Genomic DNA, 23,364 nt, shown 5'->3' with positions numbered 1-23,364 from the left:
AGCTCGGCAAGGACAGCACTGTGCTAGTCCTATGCTTAAAGACTTTGCTGTAGAAATGGCAACAGACTTTGTCTTTTTCTAGCTCAGTGATGTCACTGACCATGTCATGAGTGATGTAATATGTGACATCATCAGCAGTGCATTGTGGGCGCACAAGCTATAGTTAGCTGAACTAACCATAACGGGGGAATTTTAAAGATTTTGTATGAGTGAAATGTCCAGCATACTATAACGTGTGAAACCTATGTTTTTTTTAATGAATTTGCAAGGTTTTTTAAATGCTAATTCCTAACTATAACGTGTGTGAATCCAATGGTTTTTTCAGTGAATTTCAAAGGTTTTTTAAATGCTAATTCCTAACTATAACGTAGGTGAAACTTATGGTTTTTTCATTGAATATAGATATATATATATATATATATATATATATATATATATATATATATATATATATATATATATATATATTACCTACTGGCGGTCGCCAGTAGGTATATATAGTTAGGATTTTTTCTCTATGGGATTTTTGAAAATTCTATGTCTAATAACTTTGGCGTTTGTGGACGGAATTGGCTGAAATTTTCAGGAAAATGGCACATTTTGTTTCTGAGCAGCCCTTGAAAATTTGGGGGGGGGTTCGTCAAGGGGGGGCCGAGAAAAAAGGGGGGTCCCAAAACGTGTTTTTAACATTGAGTTTTCCATAGGGCGGTTGGCCTCACTTTTAGCCCGAACGGCTGAATGGATTTGCACGAAACTTGGCAAAATTGTAGGGACTGGTAGCCCGATGTGCCTTTGCTAGGTCTCAATATATGTGCTTCAGTGGATTTTGAGAAATTAATGTTCAAAAAAAGATATATATCTGTAACAGCGGACCGGGCAGCGCTCCGGTTCGCGGACTTTTCGCGGTACGGAGCTTTGTGAAGCGAAGCTGATTGGTTCTCCGGCGTCTGTGAACATTCCAAACAGTCCGTAGCGGCCGCCATCTTGTCTCTCGGTAGGATCGAGAGACAAGAGGAGGCCAAAGCGAAGGGGCAAATGACCATAAGGGGGCATAGTAGATCCTCGCTGACCCCCTAGGTTTGATGTGGAGGTTTTAAAAGGGCCCCGCGGGGCAAAAAAAAAAAATAATAATAATAATCGAACGGCTGAATGGATTTGCACAAAACTTGGTAAAATATTAGGGACTGGTAGCCCGATGTGCCTTTGCTAGGTCTCAATATATGTGCTCCAGTGGATTTTGAGAAATTAACGTTCAAAAAAAGATATATATCTGTAACAGCGCTCCGCTTCGCGTAACGGAGGTTTGCGAAGCTGATTGGTTCTCCGGCGTCTGTAAACATTGCAAACAGTCCGTAGCGGCCGCCATCTTGTCTCTCGGTAGGATCGAGAGACAAGAGGAGGCCAAAGCGAAGGGGCAAATGACCATAAGGGGGCATAGTAGATCCTCCTTGACCTCTTAGGTTTGATGTGGAGGTTTTAAAAGGGCCCCGCGGGGCAAAAAAAAAAATAATAATAATAATCGAACGGCTGAATGGATTTGCACGAAACTTGGCAAAATTGTAGGGACTGGTAGCTCGATGTGCCTTTGCTAGGTCTCAATATATGTGCTTCAGTGGATTTTGAGAAATTAACGTTCAAAAACAAGATATATATCTGTAACAGCGCTCCGCTTCGCGGAGATAAAATTATCTCTGTATTACCTAGCTGTTGCTAACACCAGTTAGCGACGGCTAGTAGGAGATAGCGACCATCTTGGGCCCCACTTTGCATGTGAGTGATATTTATCACTAATGACATGCAAAGTGGGCATGCCAAGATGTTAGCGACTGGAAACAGTCGCTAACATCGCTATCTCCTATTACCAACTTTTGGAAATATTCGCGCTAAGCGCGAATATCTCCAAAAGCTACCACCTGCCCAGAGCAGTTCTTAGCCATGTTATCCAATGGGGGGTGGATAACATGGCTAAGAGCATTAGCTCGGTAATGCATGAATATCGCTGAGTTTTCAGCGATATTAATGCATTGCGGTCGTTTTTTATCGTATTTGCGATAAACCTTGATAATAGCAAGGTTTATCTGCGATAATTTCTGAAGATGCTTAGCAGTAAAAAATTCGTTGCTAAGCATCGTTAGGGATAAATATCGCTTAACTTTGGTAATATGCCCCAACGTCTGTTAACGTTCGATTCGAAGGAAATCAGGAAGTGTTGAAAAACATTGTCTGCGCCATCTTGCCTTTTTTCAAATGCCACACTTTTGTCGTGCACGGCAGTCATTTTAGATGCCTTGACCAGACCCACTCTCTGCACGCTGTCGATCCTTAGCATGACTCCCCACCCGCGCAAGCATCTCCCCCAGGCAGTGGTCACCCCCGCTCTCTGTCTTATGCATGGGTAATAAACCACCCCCCATCTGCGCTGCTCTTCACTGAGAATGACACCCTGTGCCCGCCCGACACCTCCCTTTTGCCCTATTCACTACCGCACCCTCTGACACTCCTTTTCCTCTGTGTCCGATTGTCCAGGCCGGTGCTAGGGTATCAGCTAGGCCTGCAGATATAGTTTATGGCCCCAGCTGTAAAGAATCACCCCTCTTCGAAGGAGTTATAGTAGATCAAGGCCCACACTCGATGAGATCCATCACAGCAGACGCGTTCCTATTATCTGAAAACCATCCTGTATTGTGATTGGGGAGGGGACCGAGCCTGAAGCGGAAGATTCCAGGGATGACTCTTTGTACATCAAAGTTTTTACAATTATGTGTCACATTAAAAATATATAGCACTCCAACAAAGTAGTAAGATTATAAAACTTTAATAACTTATAAATATATACAAGAAAACAAAAACAGTAATAACATATAAACATTTTTAGGGAAAAACAACGAAGTAGCGGTCGGCTGTGAGAATAGTCCCAACGCAGCACAACGTCCAGATTTCACTGATTTCGGCATCCGGCATGGGGCGTCGCGGGGGGTGGGTCATCAGTAGCAAACTGTTGTGCGAATAGTTCCAAGGCAGCAGAACGATGGCACCAAGGTGATGTCCAGTAAGTTGCCGCACTGGTTTTGGTATCCTACAATGCTGCTCCGAATAACGGCGTGGGGCGCCCCGGGGGAGGCGGCGTGAACGGGCCTCTCCAGGTGGAGTCTCGTCTGTTGTAGTGGGGCGCCCCTTTACCGTTTCAGTTGCCATTCCGTCCGCTTTTGGCCCACTGTGTCAAAAGCCGCAATTCAGCTGAGTTGCGCCCACTCTTGCGGTGCAGCGATAGGCGGCTGTCACAGGACTCTCAAAATGGCGGCAGGCTGTTTCCTTTTTGGGCCTGGTCCACTGAAATGGCCCTGGGACACCTTGGAAATCGGACGCTTGTCTGCTAGGTCTTGGACCCCATTCTCGAAAGCGTCCCCTCCGCCTTGAGGATTCATCAAAAGTTTTGGGGGCCCCCGACTCCTGCAGGCTTCTGGTGGGGAGCGGCTGCCATGATTGCTCGCGGAATGACTACGACGGAGCCACGAGATGGTGGTGCTTTCATGATGACGCCAGCTTCAGTCTGAAACATCCAGAAACAAGGTGGGGCTTTCATCGTTTGGGGAAAAAAAAAAGTTTTCATCCAATGAAAAGTGTTGTTTTTAGGTCATATGATCAAGCCTTCCATCATTAGGAAACCAAAAGTAAAATGAACCAATGAAAAGTTTTATAAACAAGTCACATGACCTGTTATGCGGCATAGGGTATAAAATGCGGAGAAAATACGTTGGCACGTGAGGCGGCGTCAGTAGCGGACCGATGTGCGAATAGGCCGAAGGCAACACAACGCGCCAAGATCCGGATGGCACCGAGGTGGTGTCCAGCAAGTTGCAGCACTGGTGTGGCCATCCTACAATGCTGAAAGTCGGCGTGGGGCGCCCTGTTGGCCTGTGAGTTCGCGTCAGTAGCGGACCGATGTGCGAATAGGCCGAAGGCAGCACAACGCGCCAAGATCCGGATGGCACCGAGGTGGTGTCTAGCAAGTTGTCGCACTGGTGTGGCCATCCTACAATGTTGAAAGTCGGCGTGGGGCGCCCCGTTGGCCTGTGAGATGGCGTCAGTAGCGGACCGATGTGCGAATGGGGCCAAAGGCAGCGCAACAATATTTTCTGAATAGAAGACACCACAAGGCGCTGAGATGCCAAGATCCGGATGGCACCGAGGTGGTGTCTAGCAAGTTGTGGCACTGGTGTGGCCATCCTACAATGCTGCGCCGAAAGTCGGCGTGGGGTGCCCCGTTGGCCTGTGAGGTGGCGTCAGTAGCGGACCGATGTGTGAATAGGCCGGAACCAGCACAAGGCGCCAAGATCCGGATGGCACCGTGGTGGTTTCATAGTTGAGAGGCACTTCATCTGCAGTGGGGCGCCGAGATCCGGATGGCACCGAGGTGATGTCTAGCAAGTTGCCGCACTGGTGTGGCCATCCTACAATGCTGCTCCGAATAACGGCGTGGGGTGCCCGAAGGGGGAGGGGGAGGCGGCGTGAACGGGCCTTCCTAGGTGGAGGCTCGTCTGCTGTAGTGGGGCGCCCCTTTACCGTTTCAGTTGCCATTCAGCTGAGTTTCGGCTGCTCTTGATGCTACAGCGACAGGCGGCTGCAACAGGACTCTCAAAATGGCGGCTTGTTCTTTGGATTTGGGCCTGGTCTACTAAAATGGCCCTGGGACACTTTAGAACTCGGACGCTCGATTACAGTTTGCTCCGTGGCCGGCCCACGTGGTTATAGGCTCGTATTTGTATAATGAAATTTTCACAATAAAGGTTTTTAAAAGAAAACATGGTAGTAGTATATACATTGGTAAAGTTTTTAATAATAGTCACTGTTTTAGAATCATTAAAAGCCAAGTGAAATAAAGCAGACCAATTACATGAAGGGTAAAAGGTATAAAACGCAGGAACGCAGTAAAGATAAATGGTCAAGGGCTGTTGTGTTTTCTACTCCTGCAACATAAAGTGATCGATAAGAATCTCATATTCAGGCGTATCGGCGACTAAGACAGCAGGTCGACCCTCTTTTGCTCAACGGCTCCGTCATGGGACGAAGAAACGCTCTTTTTCTCGAAAAAAGAATATATTTTACTTGCAGGACAGTTGTAAATTTTCCGGGAAAGTACATTAGCCTGGAACATTATAACATATATTTAAGAAAAAATAATGTTCGGAAGTAATAAAAAGCGTAATTTTTAGGTCATATGACCAAGCCTTTCATCATTAGAATAAGAAAAGTAAAATGAACCAATGAAAAGTTTTATTAACAAGTCACATGACTTGTTATGCTTACGTTACGCGCTGCGCGTCGCGCCCCGGATGACTTCCGGATGCGCTAACGCGGCGCGTCATATGACGCATTACGCGACAACGCAGGTCCAGAATATAGTCAAAATGTCTCCACCAACCAGCGGTCGGAACACAACCCCTTTCAGCAGGCTAAATAGTTCTGTTAAATGACAACAGAAGGGACAGGCAACAAGAACCATCAGTCAAAGAGGGGAGGGCTAGTTCTTCTCTACCGGGTTACATTGGGGCGCTACCGGAACTGATCGAATTGGTAGTCTACAGTGTTTCTGGATGTTTCAGACTGAAGCTGGGGTTAGCATGAGAGCACCACCATTTCGTAGCTCCGTCGTGGCCATTCCGCAACCAATCATGGCAGCCGCTCTTTATCGTTATTTTGGGCGGGGTGGGTGGCGGAGCCGAGCTGTTTTGCAGCCATCATTGTGTGGAGTTCAGTTCATCTCACTAGTTTTGTATTTGTCATGAGGGGTTGTTCCTAATGTTTCTATTTTAGCGAGGTCAAAAAGAGATCCCATTAGTGGCCTACTGATTTTGCTCGATTCCTTTTCTTTTTTTTTTACACGATTTTTCGTTATCTGCAAAGACTAAACAGAGTATTGCGACTCTGTGTTTGTTTGTAAATAGAGAATGAACCAAAGAGAACCAATTCTAAAACAGTAAATGCTTGGATAACAATCAATCAAATGGAGAGAGAAGCAGGCACGACGTATTACAACGGGGGCAAAGGCCTGCGTTAACTACCTTTCACTATCTGCAAAGAGAGAGTACTCCTAATAGAAATGAGGGGGGGGCACCATTCAAAGCAGATCAGTGTGCATAAACACGAAAATGTTTTCACTTACCACGTACTTGACATTCGACAGCTTATGATATTTGCTATTAAAAAACCATTGAAATTCACTGAAAAAACCATAGGTTATAGACCATATATAGTTAGGAATTAGCATTTACAAAACCTTGAAAATTCACTGAAAAAACCATAGGTTATAGACCATATATAGTTAGGAATTAGCATTTAAAAAACCTTATTTTACTCACACAAAACCATTGAAATTCCATATATAGTTAGTTGCACTAACTATATATCGCGCACCCGCAATCCACTGCTGATGATGTCACATATTACATCATTCATGACATGGTCAGTGACATCACTGATGACATCACTGATGACATCTCAAATGACAATATATATATATATATTACCTACTGGCAGTCGCCAGTAGGTATATATAGTTAGGATTTTTTCTCTATGGGATTTTTGAAAATTCTATGTCTAATAACTTTGGCGTTTGAGGACGGAATTGGCTGAAATTTTCAGGAAAATGGAACATTTCGTTTCTGAGCAGCCACTGAAAATTTGGGGGGGTCGTCAAAAGGGGGCCGAGAAAAAAGGGGGGTCCCAAAACGCGTTTTTCAATGTTAATTTCCATAGGGCGGTTGGCCTCACTTTTAGCCCGAATGGCTGAATGGATTTGCACGAAACTTGGCAAAATTGTAGGGACTGTTAGCCCGATGTGCCTTTGCTAGGTCTCAAGATATATGCTCCAGTGGATTTTGAGAAATTAACGTTCAAAAAAATATATATATCTGTAAGCGCGCTCCGGGCAGCGCCCCGGTTCGCGTACTTGACGCGTAACGGAACTTCGCGAAGCGAAGCTGATTGGCTCGCCGGTGTCTGTCAACATTCTAAACAGTCCGGAGCGGCCGCCATCTTGTCTCTCGGTAGGATTGAGAGACAAGAGGAGGCCAAAACAAAGGGGGAAATTACCATAAGGGGGCATAGTAGATCCTCCCTGACCCCCTAGGTTTGATGTGGAGGCTTTAAAAGGGCCCCGCTCGGCAAAAAAAAAATAATTTTTTTTTGTTTTTTTTGCGTGGGGAGCGCCCGGTACGCGCACCGGGAAGCGGTCTGGGGAGCGTACTATAAGGAAAAAAGAAGGATAGACTGATATTTTTAAATATTGTATGTTTATTGATTGTTCTTTTTGTTGTTTTTTTTTTATTTAAGTAGCAGTATTAATGATTATTAAATATAAATTTATTTTTGGAATTGTGCACAGTATACTATAAGTCTGACTTTACATTATAATCAATTTGGTACTAGTTTATGAATTACATATAAAAATGATTAAAGACTCAAACAATTTTTTAATATTAAATATAATTTTATTTTTCTGATTCTTTTTCAAAATTTATTAGAACGTCTAACATTTGACTGTCCGATATGTCCTCTTGTTGAGTGAACATAACTTCCCACATTTGACCGTCATCATAATGAAGTAACAAATCCACAGATTCTACACATTGTAGAAGTTCATGGTCTCGTGATTCATCCATGAATTCCAAGTCAATGGGTTCAATGACTTCCTCATTGTTCATGTCTAGAACAATTTCAAAGGAAACGTTCTGTTCTCCTTGCATTTTTGTGCTGAAATTTGAATAAAAAATAAATATATCAGTAGAGATAGGGCACTGTTGGGTTTAAGTTCAGACAGGTACTTTTGAGGCATGAAGTAGTACTATTAAAAAGTGCCTGTGAAAAAGCCTATGTAAATTCATAATTATACCACAGAAACCTAAATCAATCCATAATTATAATAAACAAGCCTTTCTCAATGTCTAACTCTTACAGAGGGATAGTATATAACTATCTGAAAATGTTTTCAAATTTATAAAATAATATCTTACCTTTTAAAAACAAGTTTAAGTTGTGAGTGAAAATGATCTTGCAATGTAGTTCAGGAAGTAGTAGTCAAAATGGCTGTGTTTCTCTCTCTTTTTTTATATATATTCAGGTACATAACCAATCAAATGTCAGGTAAAAAAAGTAGAAAATGAAAGTAACATTTTAATTGGTTGTCAATTCCAACACTTCAGATGTGTTTTGTGAAGTAATTTACCTTAGGGTATTTAGAGAGGTCTACAGGCTAAATGGTTAAATGGAATTCCAACCAAATTTGTGAAAATGGTAGGGATTGGTATGTAGTATGAGTTAATCTATATTTGGTGACATTGTCTCCAGGGTTTTTTCTGTAAATTACTTTCCCACCTTTTTTAATTGAGCGCTTCCCGGTGAGCGCCCCGGTACGCGAACCGGCAGCGTTACGGGAGTCCACCATTTTGAGTTTTGGTCGAATTAAGATACAAGATGGAGGGCAAATAATGTTCAGAATGGGTAGAAGGGGGCATGGTAGACGTATCTTGACCCCCTAGGTTTTCTGAGGGTGGCTGAGGAGGCCCATATGTGCGAAAAAAAACCCTTTTTTTTTCAAATTTTCGCGCGGTTAGCGTCTGGTGCGCGTACCGGGTAGCGCTCCGGGGAGCGTACTTTGGTGAAAATTAATGAAAAAAGTTAGAGTAAAATAATATTTGTGAGTCATAAGATGTAGGGTAGCTCTGAAAAGAGCTTTTGGGTCCTGTGGCTGATGTAGGTACCTACAAGTAGGTACCAATGCACAGTCTTAAATTGAGGATGAAAATTCTGTTCCCCTCATCTGAGAAGTGAACTCCATCTGCTCTGTAGATATCTTGCATGTAGTAACGCAAGTTATTGTTGTAGATGGAGCCCATTCCATGGTCTCTCATGTAAGCTGAAACAGACTTATTTACATGCTTCCTCGATTTCTCAATTTGTGGACAAAATTGGTTGGACCACTTCCATTTCTGTCTTTGGCATATATTTGAATATACCAAGGCAGTTTGAGGAAATAGTGCCATCAATTGCTCAAAGGTGTCCTTTAAAAGCATTTCCAGACCTACTCCAGTCAAAGTGCCCAAGTCATTTCCTCCACAGTGCACAATTAACAGGTCAGGTTTTGGCAAATGCAAAAAGGTTTTCACCAATGGTATCAATTGGTGACATTTTAATCCTCTATGGCCAATCCACTTGATTTCCACATTTTGTAAATTGAGGTTGTGTAAATTTCTGTTATCAGCAAACCTTTGAGCCCAGTGGATATAACTATGTCCAACAATCCAGACAGAAAACATGGTGAGAGAAGGTTCTGCTGCAGTCAGATGAAGTGTGGCAATGAAATGGCAGTTGAAAAAATAAGAGTGTATAATGGAAAAAACGGTGGAGTTTCTGTGGTAATTAATCAGTAGCAGTGATTGGTGGATTTTGATTGCTGAAAACAGAAAGTTAGGGTGCATGGATGAGTTCTTTGAAAGATGTAATTTGAATGGTCAAGAAAAAATCATTTTATGAAAGATTGCACTGGATACGCAGGTGTACTGAGAGTTCAGAGTTCAATTGAAACATTGTTGTGTGAACTTGCAAACATCAGAGGTCTTTCAGGAGGTGGTTGCTATGGAAAAAAAGGCAGAAAGGGCAGAGGGGGGAAGGGTGTTGATTTGAAAAAAGTGAGGGAAGAGTTTTGATTGGGTGACATGAGAGATATGTGTGATGAATTACAGCATTTCTGTGGCATTGTTGCTTGCAGACTCTGGAGTGCATACCTTTTGCTCTGCTAAAGACAAATTGGTGTGTTTCTGAGACTGTTTTGAAACTCATAAAGTATTTGCTAAGGTGAGAAAAGATTCATTTAATTTAGATAGAGAATAGTATGCTTTAGGGAGAAAATTATGAAGAAAGTTGTGTATTTAAAATGTTGCTTTGTGTCAAGTGTTTTAGAAATAGATTTTGTTTCTTTGAGTTACATAGCCATGTTAAAAGTGACACAAAAATAGTGCAAGGGTCTTACAAAAATGCTTTCATGTATCTTAGGGCATTTTAACTCACTTCTCCATGAATGTAGGAATATAATTGCTTTACAATATGTGTTTAAAAACGTTTTTTGAAAACAATTAGGTTTCTTGATATGTACTGGTAGAGTTTCATAGGTTAATTGGGGCATATTTACAAGGCTTTTTAGTTCATTTGATGTAATTTTTCCCATTTTATTTTAAGACATTTCCTTGTGGTGCAAGGTCCTTGTAAATACGCCCCTATGTGTGCTTGGCAAATTTAGATTTTGATTCTTTGAGTCACATAGCCATGTTAAAAGTGACCCAAAAATGGTGCAAGGGTCTTAAAAAAACGCTTTCATGTGTCTTAGGGCATTTTAAGTCATTTCCCCTTGAATGTAGGTATATAATTGATTTAGATGATGTGTTTAAAAACGATTTTTGAAATCAATTAGGTTTCTTGATATGTAGTGCTAGAGTTTCATAGGTTGCTTGGGGCATATTTCTAAGGCCCTTGAGTCTCTCTGATGTTATTTTTCCCATTTTAATTTAAGACCTTTCCCTGTGGTGTAAGGTCCTTGTAAATACGCCCCCATGTGTGCTTGGCTAATTTAAGTACTGATAGGATGTGCTTCTACATAGGACCTGTGTTGTGTTTTCAAATTATGACCAGAAAATCTTTTTTTTTTTTTAAACGCTTTTCACATTTATGAGAAGGTCATATTTTGTGTGCTTCTGTAAATAAATATTGAACTGAGAAATATTAAACTGAGGCTTCTGTAAGTGTCAAAGGAGGTGAGTAATGTACATTGCTCTGTTGGATACAGTCCTCATCCTCTGCGTACTCTTGGATATGCTAGACTAAATCTGCTCAATGAGATAACTAAGCTGAGGAAACACAGGTTATGTGATTCTGAAATGAGGAAAAGAAATTCCACATTTTTCAATTACATCACCTGTGTTTTCTAACTTTACGAATCACATTGTGCAGATGAGGTTTAGGCCTGTCCACAGACACAGAAGAGGTCTGGCCTTTGTTCAAGAGTGAAGTGGACATGACTCACTTCATTGGTAGGCCTGCACATGTATTATCTCCTCCGTACTCTTGAACAAGCGTAAATTTCATCTGCAACCCTGAGTAGGCCTCACCTCAAACAAACCTCTGGATAGGGCACACCTTATCGTCATCCTGAATCAATCATTTAAAATGTTAGGGACAGATTTATGATAGGTGTGTGCCTCTTTTGCGCCGCTGTGCGTCACTTTTGTGACGCAGCGGCAGTGCAAAAGATTTGCTATGTTGCGACATATTTACAACTTGATGCATCTAGGCAGATGTGTCATGTTGTAAAGTCCTGTGCCACATGAAACCTGTGTCAGGTTTCATAGAGGCGTTTTGTTGCAGGGTGGGCATTCATTTGCATGAAAGCCCTGTAAAACTAACACAGTGAAATTTAGAAGATTTCACTGAGTCAGCTTTATAGCATTGCTGAATCAAATCCTTACGCCTGTTTGAAACAGGCATAAGGAGTGATGCACCATGCAATGTGTGGCTTGCTCCTGTGCATTGCAGTAGACATGTCGCGTTTACGACGTGATTCCTGCAATGTGCTGCTTTTGCGGCACAGATGCGTGACGCATCTGTGCGGTTTTTGCTCAATGGTGCTCCACATTGTAAATGCGGCACATCATGGGTGGCAGAGCAGCGGTGCACGTTAACTGGTGCATCCCTGGGGATGCGCCAGTTAACATAAATCTGCCCCTTTACATTTAAGTATGAGCAGGGTACACAGAGTCGGTGAGGCTTATCCAAGGTTAAGAACAGATGAGTCCTGTTCACTGAAAACTTGGACATAGGCCTCACCTCCTCAGCATCGCTGGACATGGCTAAATAATAATTGCAAAATGTTACTTTTGTTAAACAATTTTAATATTATAGTCTCTGAGATTTGTCTCTTACTCTGCAAGATCTCACTGTTGTTCTCTTTCTTTAAAGATAACGACAACATCAACCATGAGTGATAATGAGCAATCAGTTGATCTCGATCTTATCATTGAACTTGTCATTGAAACGTCAGTGGAAGTAGATCCCTTGGATGATTTAAATCCTGAGGATGATGAAGAATATGATGAGGATGCCGATTTGTCAGAATTGTATGACATAGGGTGGGAAGCTGACCTGCTTGAGCCTATGGAACTATAAACATTTATTTTTAAAAGTTACTGGAAATGAAAAGTAAAAATGTAAACCGTTTCATTTAAAATTAAACAAAAGTTAAAAAACAGGTTGTGTGAAGTGTCTTTAATAAAATAGTCAAATATGCTCATAAAATGAGTTCAGATTCACATATAAAACAGCACAGGTCAAATGTAGTAGCATTCCATTTCTTTGCTACTATTTGTAAAAACTAAATTTGCCAATGCACTAAAAATTATTCTATGTAAAAATGACTAGTGTGTTAAATTTTTGACGACTGTTATTGATTTACTGTTTGCTAATAGTGGTTAATAACATTTTTTATTATATTTTACCACAGATTCAACTGCAGATCATTTCAAAATTAAAGAATGCCTTCGAAGGACAGAAGGCGAAAGGCTACCAAACATCAAAGACAGCAGCTTAATAAATTGTTGCAGCAGTCCTCTACAATAAAAACTCGTCAAGTCACCAAGAAAGGTCCGGGTAAGACAACAAAATCATTCATAAGAAACATTTGTAGAAAAAAAGTAGTACTACAGAAAATGTTTTAGTCCAGAAAAAGAGAAGCAATTTAAACGGAAAGGGAAGGCCAATCAAAAATGTTACTGCTAGAGCAGGAGATAACTCTGTGCATGGTAGTAGAAGGAAAAATCAGTTTAGGGACATTCGCAGACGAATGTTCCGCAACAGGATAATTGGCAATTTGTTAAAAAATATTAAGAAAGGTCAGCAGAAAGTGGTTTTTTATAAGAGAAAAAAAAATTTGAGAAAGTTATTGATCAGGCATTTGAAATTAAGCGAAAGTTATTTATTTTGATAATCAATAGAATTAGGAAGCTAAACAAGGCAATTTATGATTTCAAAAGAAATAGTAGATGGAAGAGAACAGTTAATCGTAGTAATTTTTGTGACGTTTTTTCAGGAGAATGGATGCATAGTTCAAGTTGTGAGGCATTTTTTAATGAGGAGAGTTATTTCCAGGATAATGATTTGGTGCATGCAGTTGACACCAGTGGTCGAGCTTATGAGGTAAAAGATGGTTGTCCAGTTGAAAAAGAAAAACTTGTGACAACAGAGGCAGAAGAGGTGTTAGGTAATGAGGTTTTAGGAAGACGTCCTAAGGGACCTGTGTACACCTGGAAGTGTAGTAGTATTTGCAGTGTGCGACAGGATTCCATCAATTTGCTTTGTGATTTTGTACGGACATTTAATAAGAAAAGTTTGAAGCAGAAAATGATGTTGTTGCAAGAATTAGATCCTTGCAGAGTGAGAGAAGTGACAGGTTTGCATGGTCATTCACTGGCTTGTCTTTCCAGGAGAGTATGCCAGAGTGTTTTCATCATTTCAGGATGCTAGCAGTGCATCATAATAAAGTGAGGAAATTAGTTAGAATGTTGTATTATGCTAAGAGTCCAGCAGTTATGCTTAAACAATTATGCACTGCTCTTTTGCATGGTTCTGAAATAGATGTGAAGAATATCTGTGAAGAAATTGAGTTTTGTTACTTTGGAAGTAAAGAGGAGAATGTTGAAATTGACCCAGAAGAAGAGGGTAATGTGGAAGATAGTGTACAGGTTTCCAGTACAGATAATTTTCAGAAGGAAATTGCCACGTTTCAGGTGAAATCAAGTGAGAGGCCTAATTTCACTTGTGTGTGTTGTCGACGCACTTATTATAAGATTCAGACTAAGTTAGTGGATTTATATGCAAAAAGTGAAAGGAGTTAAGGTTTAGAGCGGCGGCCATATTGAGTGAGGGGCTAGAGCAGTGAGAGTGCTCTAGCGTCCTCTACTTAAGGAGGCCAGTTACAACCGGCGCGAGATTTCAGCGCTATCACCTACAACTGCCAGACCCTGATTACGCTAGCAGCACCTTGAAGCTACTAAGTGTGCAACTAGCTATTTTACTTGGCGTTTTTTTTAATAAAATGAAAGTGTCGTTTTTAAAATGTAAATCTCTCACAATATTTGCACAGAGCATACTTACAGCCTAATTGTGCCCAATTTCGCTTTACCTTCACGGTACCAGCCGATTCTAGGGCTGTTGACCGGGAGTTAAGGTTTAGAGCGGCGGCCATATTGAGTGAGGGGCTAGAACAGTGAGAGTGCTCTAGCGTCCTCTACTTAAGGATACGTCCGCTTTCCGCGCTAGCGGTCGCGTTTGCGGACGCGCCTCATCAGCGCCGGAGTCACGCCTGAGTCAGCCCGTCTGCGCTCGTCCGCGCCACGGACGTGCCTTAGGGCCATGGCCGCTTCACATGTGTCTGCCACCACTACAACTCAGGTAACTCCCTTAATTCAGGCTAGAATCCACACATGTAGCAAGTATACGTCTGCCTTTATGAAGACCCTCCAACCAGTGAGACCTTCTGCATGTAGACTGTTTAAGATGGGATGGGAGAAAGATACATGTCAGAACTGCTTTTTGCATATTGATCCTGTAGGAACAAAAGCCTCTAAGGCAAATCCCCCCAAACTACCGATGTCATCTATATCTCAACCTTTCTCGTTCCTCAGCCTAAATAGCCGCTCCCTACCAATGCACAGAACGGAAATATTTAACATCTTAATGGATGAAGCACCAGATGCCTTATTTCTGACTGAGACCTGGCTCAAGGAAAGCTCAGGACCGGATATAGCCATGGCACTCCCAGATACATATGCGATAGTTAGACAAGATCGCAATAAGATACCTGGGGGTGGAATAGCTATTATATTTAAAAGAACTTACAGTTGCGATTTCAAACCCCTTAGTTGGGACGGATGTGAGGCCGCAACTTTCAAACTCTCACTGGCCCCAAATTTCACCCTTTCAGGAGTTTTGGTCTATCGACCCCCAGGGTTGGCGTCCAAATGGTTGACCAATCTCTTAGATCGTATCGGCCCACTGGCGATGAAAACTGCCAACTTCACCATCCTGGGGGATATTAATCTACACTTAGAGGATGATAACTGTTCCCTGGCTAAAAGTCTGATTGGGGATCTAGCCTCTCTTAATTTGATATTAAAAAATTCAGGATCAACACATCGTGCAGGCCATCTGCTAGACCCCATACTCTCTAATCTTAATAATATCAATATGTACCCTGCCCTGCCCTTGCCATGGTCAGACCACTACATGGTCAAATTCACACTTCAGGATGAAACAATCAATAAAGATTACATCCAAACACCAAATAAGTGCATTAGAAAATGGAAGCAAGTAGACATGGAGAGTCTTAATGCTTTCCTAGAAAATCACGACCCAAGGACTAAGCCCACAGTTCAGCAGCTTTCAACCGCAGTTCAGAGCTGGCTCTTAGCAGCCATCGATCACACTTTGCCTATAACCAAATTAAAACAAAACTCTCACCGATGCCCAGCCCCTTGGTTTAATGACACACTAAGAAATGAAAAAACTAGATGTAAAAATCTGGAAAGGTCATGGAGAAGATATTATTCCCCTGAAGATAAGTATAAATATAAAATCCAACTCACAAAATACCAAAAAATGTGTAGTATAGCAAGATCGGAATATGTTAGCACTAAAATCACAAATGCACTGGAGCAATCAAAAACACTTTTTAATTTAGTAAGGGAGTTGGCTGGTTCAAAAACATCACAATCTCCACCAGACCTTAACAAAACACAATGTGATCTTTTGGCCGCCTATTTCATTAACAAAGTTGATTTAATTCACTCAGATATAAATCAAGATCCCACCAAAACTCCCCCAGTAACACCGGCTACATCAAGTGGGATACCCCCTACTCCCATTGGGGATACCAGCACTTTAGAGGATCTTACCTCAGTGGAGGTGGCGGCTATTACGCTGGAAGAATGGCCCTTGTTAAATCCTGACACGGTACAGAGTCTGCTCAAAACTATTAAATCAGGCTCACCGAAAGATCCTCTGCCATGCACAATTCTAAAGTTACTCAGTAGCAATGTCTTTTCAATAATTACAGATCTTTTGAATTCATCGCTACTGGAGGCAACCGTACCGAGTGAATGGAAACATGCTATGATCCATCCACTCCTGAAGAAAGCTGGAGCTGACCCCAATTTGCCATCTAATTTTCGTCCCATCTCCTTGCTGCCCACCTTTGCTAAAATATTGGAAAAGCATGTGCATCGATGCCTTACTGATTTTATTTCTACTCATGACCTACTCCCCTCTCATCAATCTGGTTTCCGTTCAGGATTCTCCACTGAGACCACCCTGCTGGGCGTCACTGAAAACATTCGCCGCATGGTGGACCAGGGTGAAACGGTAGCACTTGTGCTGCTCGACCTCAGTGCGGCATTTGATACCGTTTCACACGCTATCCTTGCCCAGACACTCCATTCTATAGGCATTCGAGGTAGGGCTCTCGATTGGATTAAATCACTACTAAAAGATCGAACATTTCAAATCTTTTCACAAACCGCCAGTTCAAACATCAAGTCATTCAAACACGGAGTACCTCAGGGCTCAATTCTGAGCCCGTTACTCTTCAATATTTACATGAGCCCCTTAGCTAAATTAGTGGAGGAAACAGGACTTTTGATGTTCTCATAAGCTGATGATTCTCAGTTGCTCTTTTCTCTCTCATCAGCGGATACAAGCACTCCCTCCGCTCTGCAACTTGGACTCAGAAACATCTCGAATTGGATGAATAAAAATCTTTTAAAATTAAACGGCGGAAAAACGGAGTTAATCCTGTTGGGAAAAAACAAAGAGTTATGGGGCCCCCAGCACTGGCCCTCTGAAATGGGTACTCCCCCATACCGGTCACAAATGCCCGCAATCTGGGAGTCATTATTGATGACTCGCTCAACCTTCACCAACAAGCGATAAAAACCGCTGCCACTTGTTTTGCCATCTTAAAGTGGCTAAAAAAGATATGCTGGATGCTACCGGAAAATTCTAAAAAAACCGTAGTCAATGCTTTAGTGACATCAAGGCTCGACTACGGTAATATCTTGTACCTGGGGGCAAATAAGGCCACTGTCCGCAGACTACAGACTGTACAGAATGCAGCAGCACGACTGTTATGTAAAATTCCATTCTCTACACCTACCACCAAATACATCAGGAAACTTCATTGGTTAAAGGTTGAGAACAGAGTCAAATTCAAAACGTTATGTTTTATGCATAGAATTTCCACTAACACTGCCCCTAAATACCTGCAGAACCTGGTGCGCCCCTATCGCCCCACCAGGACTCTGCGGTCCTCCACGGCCAATCATTTTGTAATTCCAAAATTCAAACTGGCACGCATGGGTGGCAAGTCCTTCTCAGTTCTTGGACCATCTCTCTGGAACTCAATGCCAGCGACATTGAGAACAGAGCTGAACTACGTAAAATTCAGGAAAGCCATAAAAACCTGGCTATTTAATATCTAGCATGCCATAGCGTATCATATCGGGATCTGTTGCGCCGGGAAACCCTTTGTTGGGTAGCTGTGCGCCCTATAAATGAAATAAAATAAATAAATAAATAAAAAAGGCAAAATAATAGTGAATGGAAGGATTTCGCAACATACTTGATGGTAGAAAATTGTTTTGATTTGGGATTGGATCATTGTGTGTGTACTTATTGTTGTAACAAATTAAATCAAAACCGGATGCCTGCTAGAGCGGTTCATAATAATCTGGAATTGGTTGAGATTCCTTCTGAATTGAAGGATTTAAATACTTATGAATCTATTTTGATTCAAAGTATCCATCCCTTTCAGGCTATTGTAAGAATGGAGCCAAAGACAGGGAAATTGCCTCCATCAGATTTACAGAGAGGATTAAAGGGAAGAGTTGTTTATTTGCCTCTAGATTTGAAGAAAAACATTAATACAATTGGAGTAGAAAAAGTGGAAGAGGAACCTCTGGTTATCTTAGTTAATGGGGTTCCGACAAAGAGTAAGAAAATATGGCAAGATTTAGTGGATGTTAGAAAAGTCAAAAAGGCAACATTGTATTTGAAAAAAAACAATAAGTACTATAAGAATGTATATATTGCAGAAGAGGAAGTAAGTGAAGAAGAGGATAGCGATTTGTGTGCTGGTCAAATTGAGAAAGTAGAACCCTCTAAAAGTGAAGAAATATATGAACATTATAGTGTTCATCCTTTGCATTCCAAGGAAGTCATGGGGAATGCTATTGAGTTGTTTCAAATGAAACAAGCCAAAGGGAGTCCCATTAGTGTTTGGGAGGAAAGTTTGGAAGCTCGGTGTTTCCCACAGCTATTTCCAACAGGTCAAGGAGGAAGATATGATGAGCGAACTCATCAAATTCCTGCTTCTGAATACCGGACTTTACGATTGTATGCAGAAGATCCTAGGTTTCGACAATGCATTCCCTATTTGTTTCATCTCCTGTTTGAAAGCGATCTGTCTGGACTGTCATATGCAGTGAACCACATCTTTAAAAGTGGTATACAGATGCAAAACATCTCGGCAAGTGACTTTATGGATAAAGTCAATGTGCAAGACAGTATTTTGGATTCTCACCTGATTAATCTCATGGCGTGTCAGCGTGGTACTAATGAGTACTGGTACCGTCGTCATGGTGATTTAAAATGTATGCTGAGGAACTTAGGAACTCCCACATGGTTCCTCACTTTCAGCTGTGCCGAGTATGGCTGGGAAGACTTACTTGAATTTCTACGAGAGGCAAATGGAAACATTGAAAATATCGAATTCAAGACACCCGGAGAACTGTGCTCTTTGGATCCAGTGAATGTATGCAGGTACTTCAATCATAGATTTGAAGCTATGATGTCTTTCATCATGAACAAGAAAAATCCACCTCTTGGAGAGGTGTTGGATTTCTTCTGGAGAAAGGAGTACCAAGCAAGAGGTGCTCCTCATATACATATGCTGCTGTGGATCAAGGATGCACCTAAATTTGGAACAGATCCAGAAGACTTAGTGATGAGTTTCATAGAACAGTATTCTACATGTGCTGTTCCAAACGCAAAGGAGGACAAAAGCCTAAGAGAACAAGTTCTACGCTTCCAAAGCCATCGTTGTGGAAAGTACTGTCGTCGTAAATTCAGAAACAAGGACAAGTTCTACACCAAATGTCGTTTCGCCTTTCCACGACCGGTGATTTCTAAAGGAAGAGTGAACAGTTTGATGTCTTCGCTGCAACATAATGTGATGAAGAAATCACCTAAAAACACATACAATTTGAAAAGGAACGAAGAGTCCAAGTACATCAACGACTACAACCCAGTGATTTTGTCCATGTGGAATGCTAACATGGATATACTGTTCGTGGCTGATAACTGTATGGCTGTGGCTCGGTATGTGACATCTTACATCACCAAAAAAGAAAAGACAGAATTGAAGGATATGTGGGAGGACATTTCCCATGAAAAGAGCCTCAGTAAGAAGTTGTACAGTTTCAGTCTGAAGATGTTGTCACATCGAGAAATCGGAGCTTACGAATGTTCTGACCGGTTGTCTTCAGCAAGTCTCTATGCCAAATCCAGGAGTATCGTTTGGGCGAGTCTTGGTCTTGCTGCAATGCGTAATCGAGTTCTGAAACCTGTGCGGGAAATTGAGTATTTGGCGGAAAAGGAGCCAAACAGTACCGATATTTTGAAGACCAAAATGTTGGATACATATTATCCAAATAGAAGCAGTCACCTCGAGAATGTTTGTCTGTATGAGGTTCTACAAAATTACATATTCAAGAGGAACATCAAAGAAGATATTGATAAAGGAGTGTATGCTGTAATTGGAAGTGAGGGATGTCTCGTCAAGCAAAGAAAATGCCACTTGGTAAACCATCGAAAATTGAGTGGCGAATCTCCTGAAAAAAAAGAGTTTTTCTATTTAGCACTTTTGCAACTTTTCAAGCCTTGGCGTGCAGAAGAGGAACTGCTTGGAGATTTCCTCTGTTACGAAGACTCTTTCAAAGCCGCCAAGGAGACCATAGAATGTCCTGTTTTTCTCAAATATCTAGAAATGTTGAATGCGGAAATCGAGCAGGAAGCAACGATTGCAGCCGAGATTGCTAGAGACAGTTCTCAGGACAGTCAGAGTTCTGTTTCATTGAGTCAGGATCCACTAGGAGGACCAGTTATCGAAAATGAAGCTGCCACTGCCATGATTGAAGTGGAAAGAGCCATGGCACATGCTCAGGAGGATGCGGTTAACTTAGAAGACTTGGAAAGACAACTCAACGTTGAGCAGAGGAAAATATATGACGAAGTTACCAACCAAATTGATCATGGATTAAGTCATGAGAAGAAAGAGTGCTCATGTACGTCGTTGAAGCCTGTCCGACTGTACGTGAGTGGAGAAGCGGGAACTGGAAAAAGTTTCATGTTATTTGCAGAAAAGGACTGAGTCATCGCTGTCTTGTGTTGTCACCGCTCCAACTGGACTGGCAGCACATAACATTAAAGGTATTACTTTGCATCATCTACTGATGCTGCCAGTGGAGCATGATAACAAATTACAATACCACAAGTTATCTGGAGATGCTTGTTGTGAAGTTTCAAGAGTCTTGAAGAAAATGAAACTTCTTATCATTGACGAAGTAAGCATGGTTTCCAATGTCATGCTTGCCTTTGTGCATTTGAGAATGCAAGAAGTTCTCAAAACAGAGTATGATGTGTTATTTGGTGGCAAACACATCATTGTTTTCGGTGATCTTCTGCAGCTGACACCAGTGAAAGGACAACCTGTGTTCAAAATGCTCATGCATGAAGATACCAGGAAGTGCCTAGGGAGCATTGGCAACGTTAATATATGGTTAAACTTCAATTATGCTGAACTGCGTGAAAATATGCGTCAGGCGAAGGATGAAGATTACAAGAATATTCTACAAGATGTTAGAATCGGAAAAGTGACCGAGCATGGGAAAGAAGCTTTACATGCACGATTACTGTCAAATTTGTATCCAGAACAAGACGTTGTGCCTGAGAATATTTTTCAGAAAATTACTGAGAAGAAATCTGGAATATGTTTGATGCCAACTCTTGCAGAATGTGCCATCTTCAACAACAAAATGTTGTATTTAGAAAACCAAGAGATTGTGAAACTGGAAGCTATTGACAGAGTAGAGCATATGGGATCAACAATTATTTTGTCTGAGAATTTGAAATCAAAATTGGATTCATTAGAGAATATCTAAAACTGCAGGTTTTGAAAAGACTCTGAATGTGTCCTTAAATTGCTGTATAATTTTAAGAAGGAATTTACATGTTGAAAGAGGTCTGGTAAATGGATCAATGGGTAATGTTGTTGATTTTGTGAAATACAGAAATAGGGATGGAATTGAATTTTTAAAAATTCAATTTGATGGCATTGAGGAAGTACAGCTAATTGGTCGTTGCTCTGCTAGGTTTTTGCTTGTGAAAGACTTATATGTTCGCCGTAAGCAGTTTCCTGTTTGCTTGGCATATGCGGTGACAATCCATAAATCGCAAGGTTTAAGTGTAGACAGTGCATTGGTGAATATTGGCAGTTCTGTGTTCAAGGAGGGTATGGCATATGTGGCATTGTCACGAGTCAGAACTTTATCGGGATTGTACTTAATTGAGTGTGATGTCACAAACATTTGTGCGGATCTAGATTGTGTTAAGGAATACAATAGGTTAAGAAGAGAGTATGCGCCACATTTGCCTCAATATCCTTTGTTTGAGAAACGTGTGGTAGGCCGGAAACGAAGAAATGTGACCAATAGTAGGGAGGTTGTAGCAAAAAGACGAAAAGTCGATGAACCATAAATTATAAGCAGAAAGAAAAAGGATTTTGTTGAAGATGTTGTTGGTTTTCAATTTGAAAACAGTTCTGGTGTCAACTGCTATGCTAATGTAGTGGTTAATGTTTTGTTTGCTCTAGAAACTTTAAAACAAGAGATTGTGGTCAATTCGGATCAGAGATTTTGCAGTTTGTTGAATTCTGTGTTAGAGAAATGTAGCACTGATAGAACAAAAATAGAAAGTGTGTCTGAAATTCGAAATCAGTTAGACAGATGTTCAGGTCAAACACAATTCTCTCAAAATATTCAGCAAGATTGTCAGGAGTTTTTAATGTATATGCTTGATGTATTGCATGATGAAGGTGTAGATGTAGATCACCTGTTTGGGCTTTCTTATCAATGGCAGCATGACTGCTAGAACTGTAGTGTATCAAGTACTACTAGTGTAGACTCAGAAAAATGTATATATTTAACTTTGCAAGACAGTAAATCATTGTCCTTTAATAAGCTAGTAAAAGCAGCTGATCACAACATGGAGTGTAGCCAATGTAAGTCTGAAATGTTGTCAACATTATTTATACGAACATATGGCCAGTATGTCATTTTAATGTTCCAACGATGTAGGCCTGATGGAACAAAGTTGACAACTTTAATAAAAAATGTTGTGGCTTCGCAGTTGTCAATATCAGGAAGGACTTTTGTAGCTGCAGCAATTATATATCATGACGGTCCTTCAATAACATCAGGACATTACACAGCTTATTTAAAGTCTAGAAATGGCTGGTCATTCTGCAATGATTCTGTTTTAACTTTAAAAAAAAAATTGCCTTTTGACCTTAAAAATTCTTACCTGGTGTTTTTAAAACCAAAATTTTAGGGAAGGAATCTCATGATTTGCTTTGAGGAATTTGAAGAGGTTCTAATGGCTCCTACACAATTTGGCCTTGAGGATAAGTGTAGTACAGATTCAAAAGTTATTTTTGAGTTTTAAATAGTTCCTGGAAAAAAAGAAGGTTTTCTTACAGAAAGTGGTGGGCACGGATTAGTTAAAGGACAACAGAGTATTTCCCAAAGCAAATGGTGTTCTTACCATAACACTTGACGTCATGGAAAAATAACTGCACTTTGAATGAGTTCAGAAAAACTGTTTCTTTTTATAAGCTAATTCAAGCAGCCAATCAAAACATGGAGTAGAGGTAATGTAAGTCTGCAATGCTGTCTAGATTATTTGAACAAACTTTTGGTTATAATGTCATTTTAAAATTCCAACTATATAAACCTGATGAAAGTAAGTCTTCAACTTTAATTACAAATGTTGTGGCTACACAGTCGTTTATTTTAGGAAGAACATTTTTAACTGCAGCTATTATATGACATGATGGTCCTTTGACAAGATCCGCTTGTTGTTAAATATTTTGTCCACCCTAAGCGTGGAAGGGTATACTCAGATGTGAGTCCCTTGCTCATTGCACCATCAGGA

The sequence above is a fragment of the Lissotriton helveticus genome, chromosome 4_1 (assembly GCF_964261635.1).
Source record: "Lissotriton helveticus chromosome 4_1, aLisHel1.1, whole genome shotgun sequence".
Classification (NCBI taxonomy): domain Eukaryota; kingdom Metazoa; phylum Chordata; class Amphibia; order Caudata; family Salamandridae; genus Lissotriton; species Lissotriton helveticus.
The sequence above is the reverse complement of the archived record's forward strand: the minus strand, read 5'-3'. Positions refer to the sequence as shown.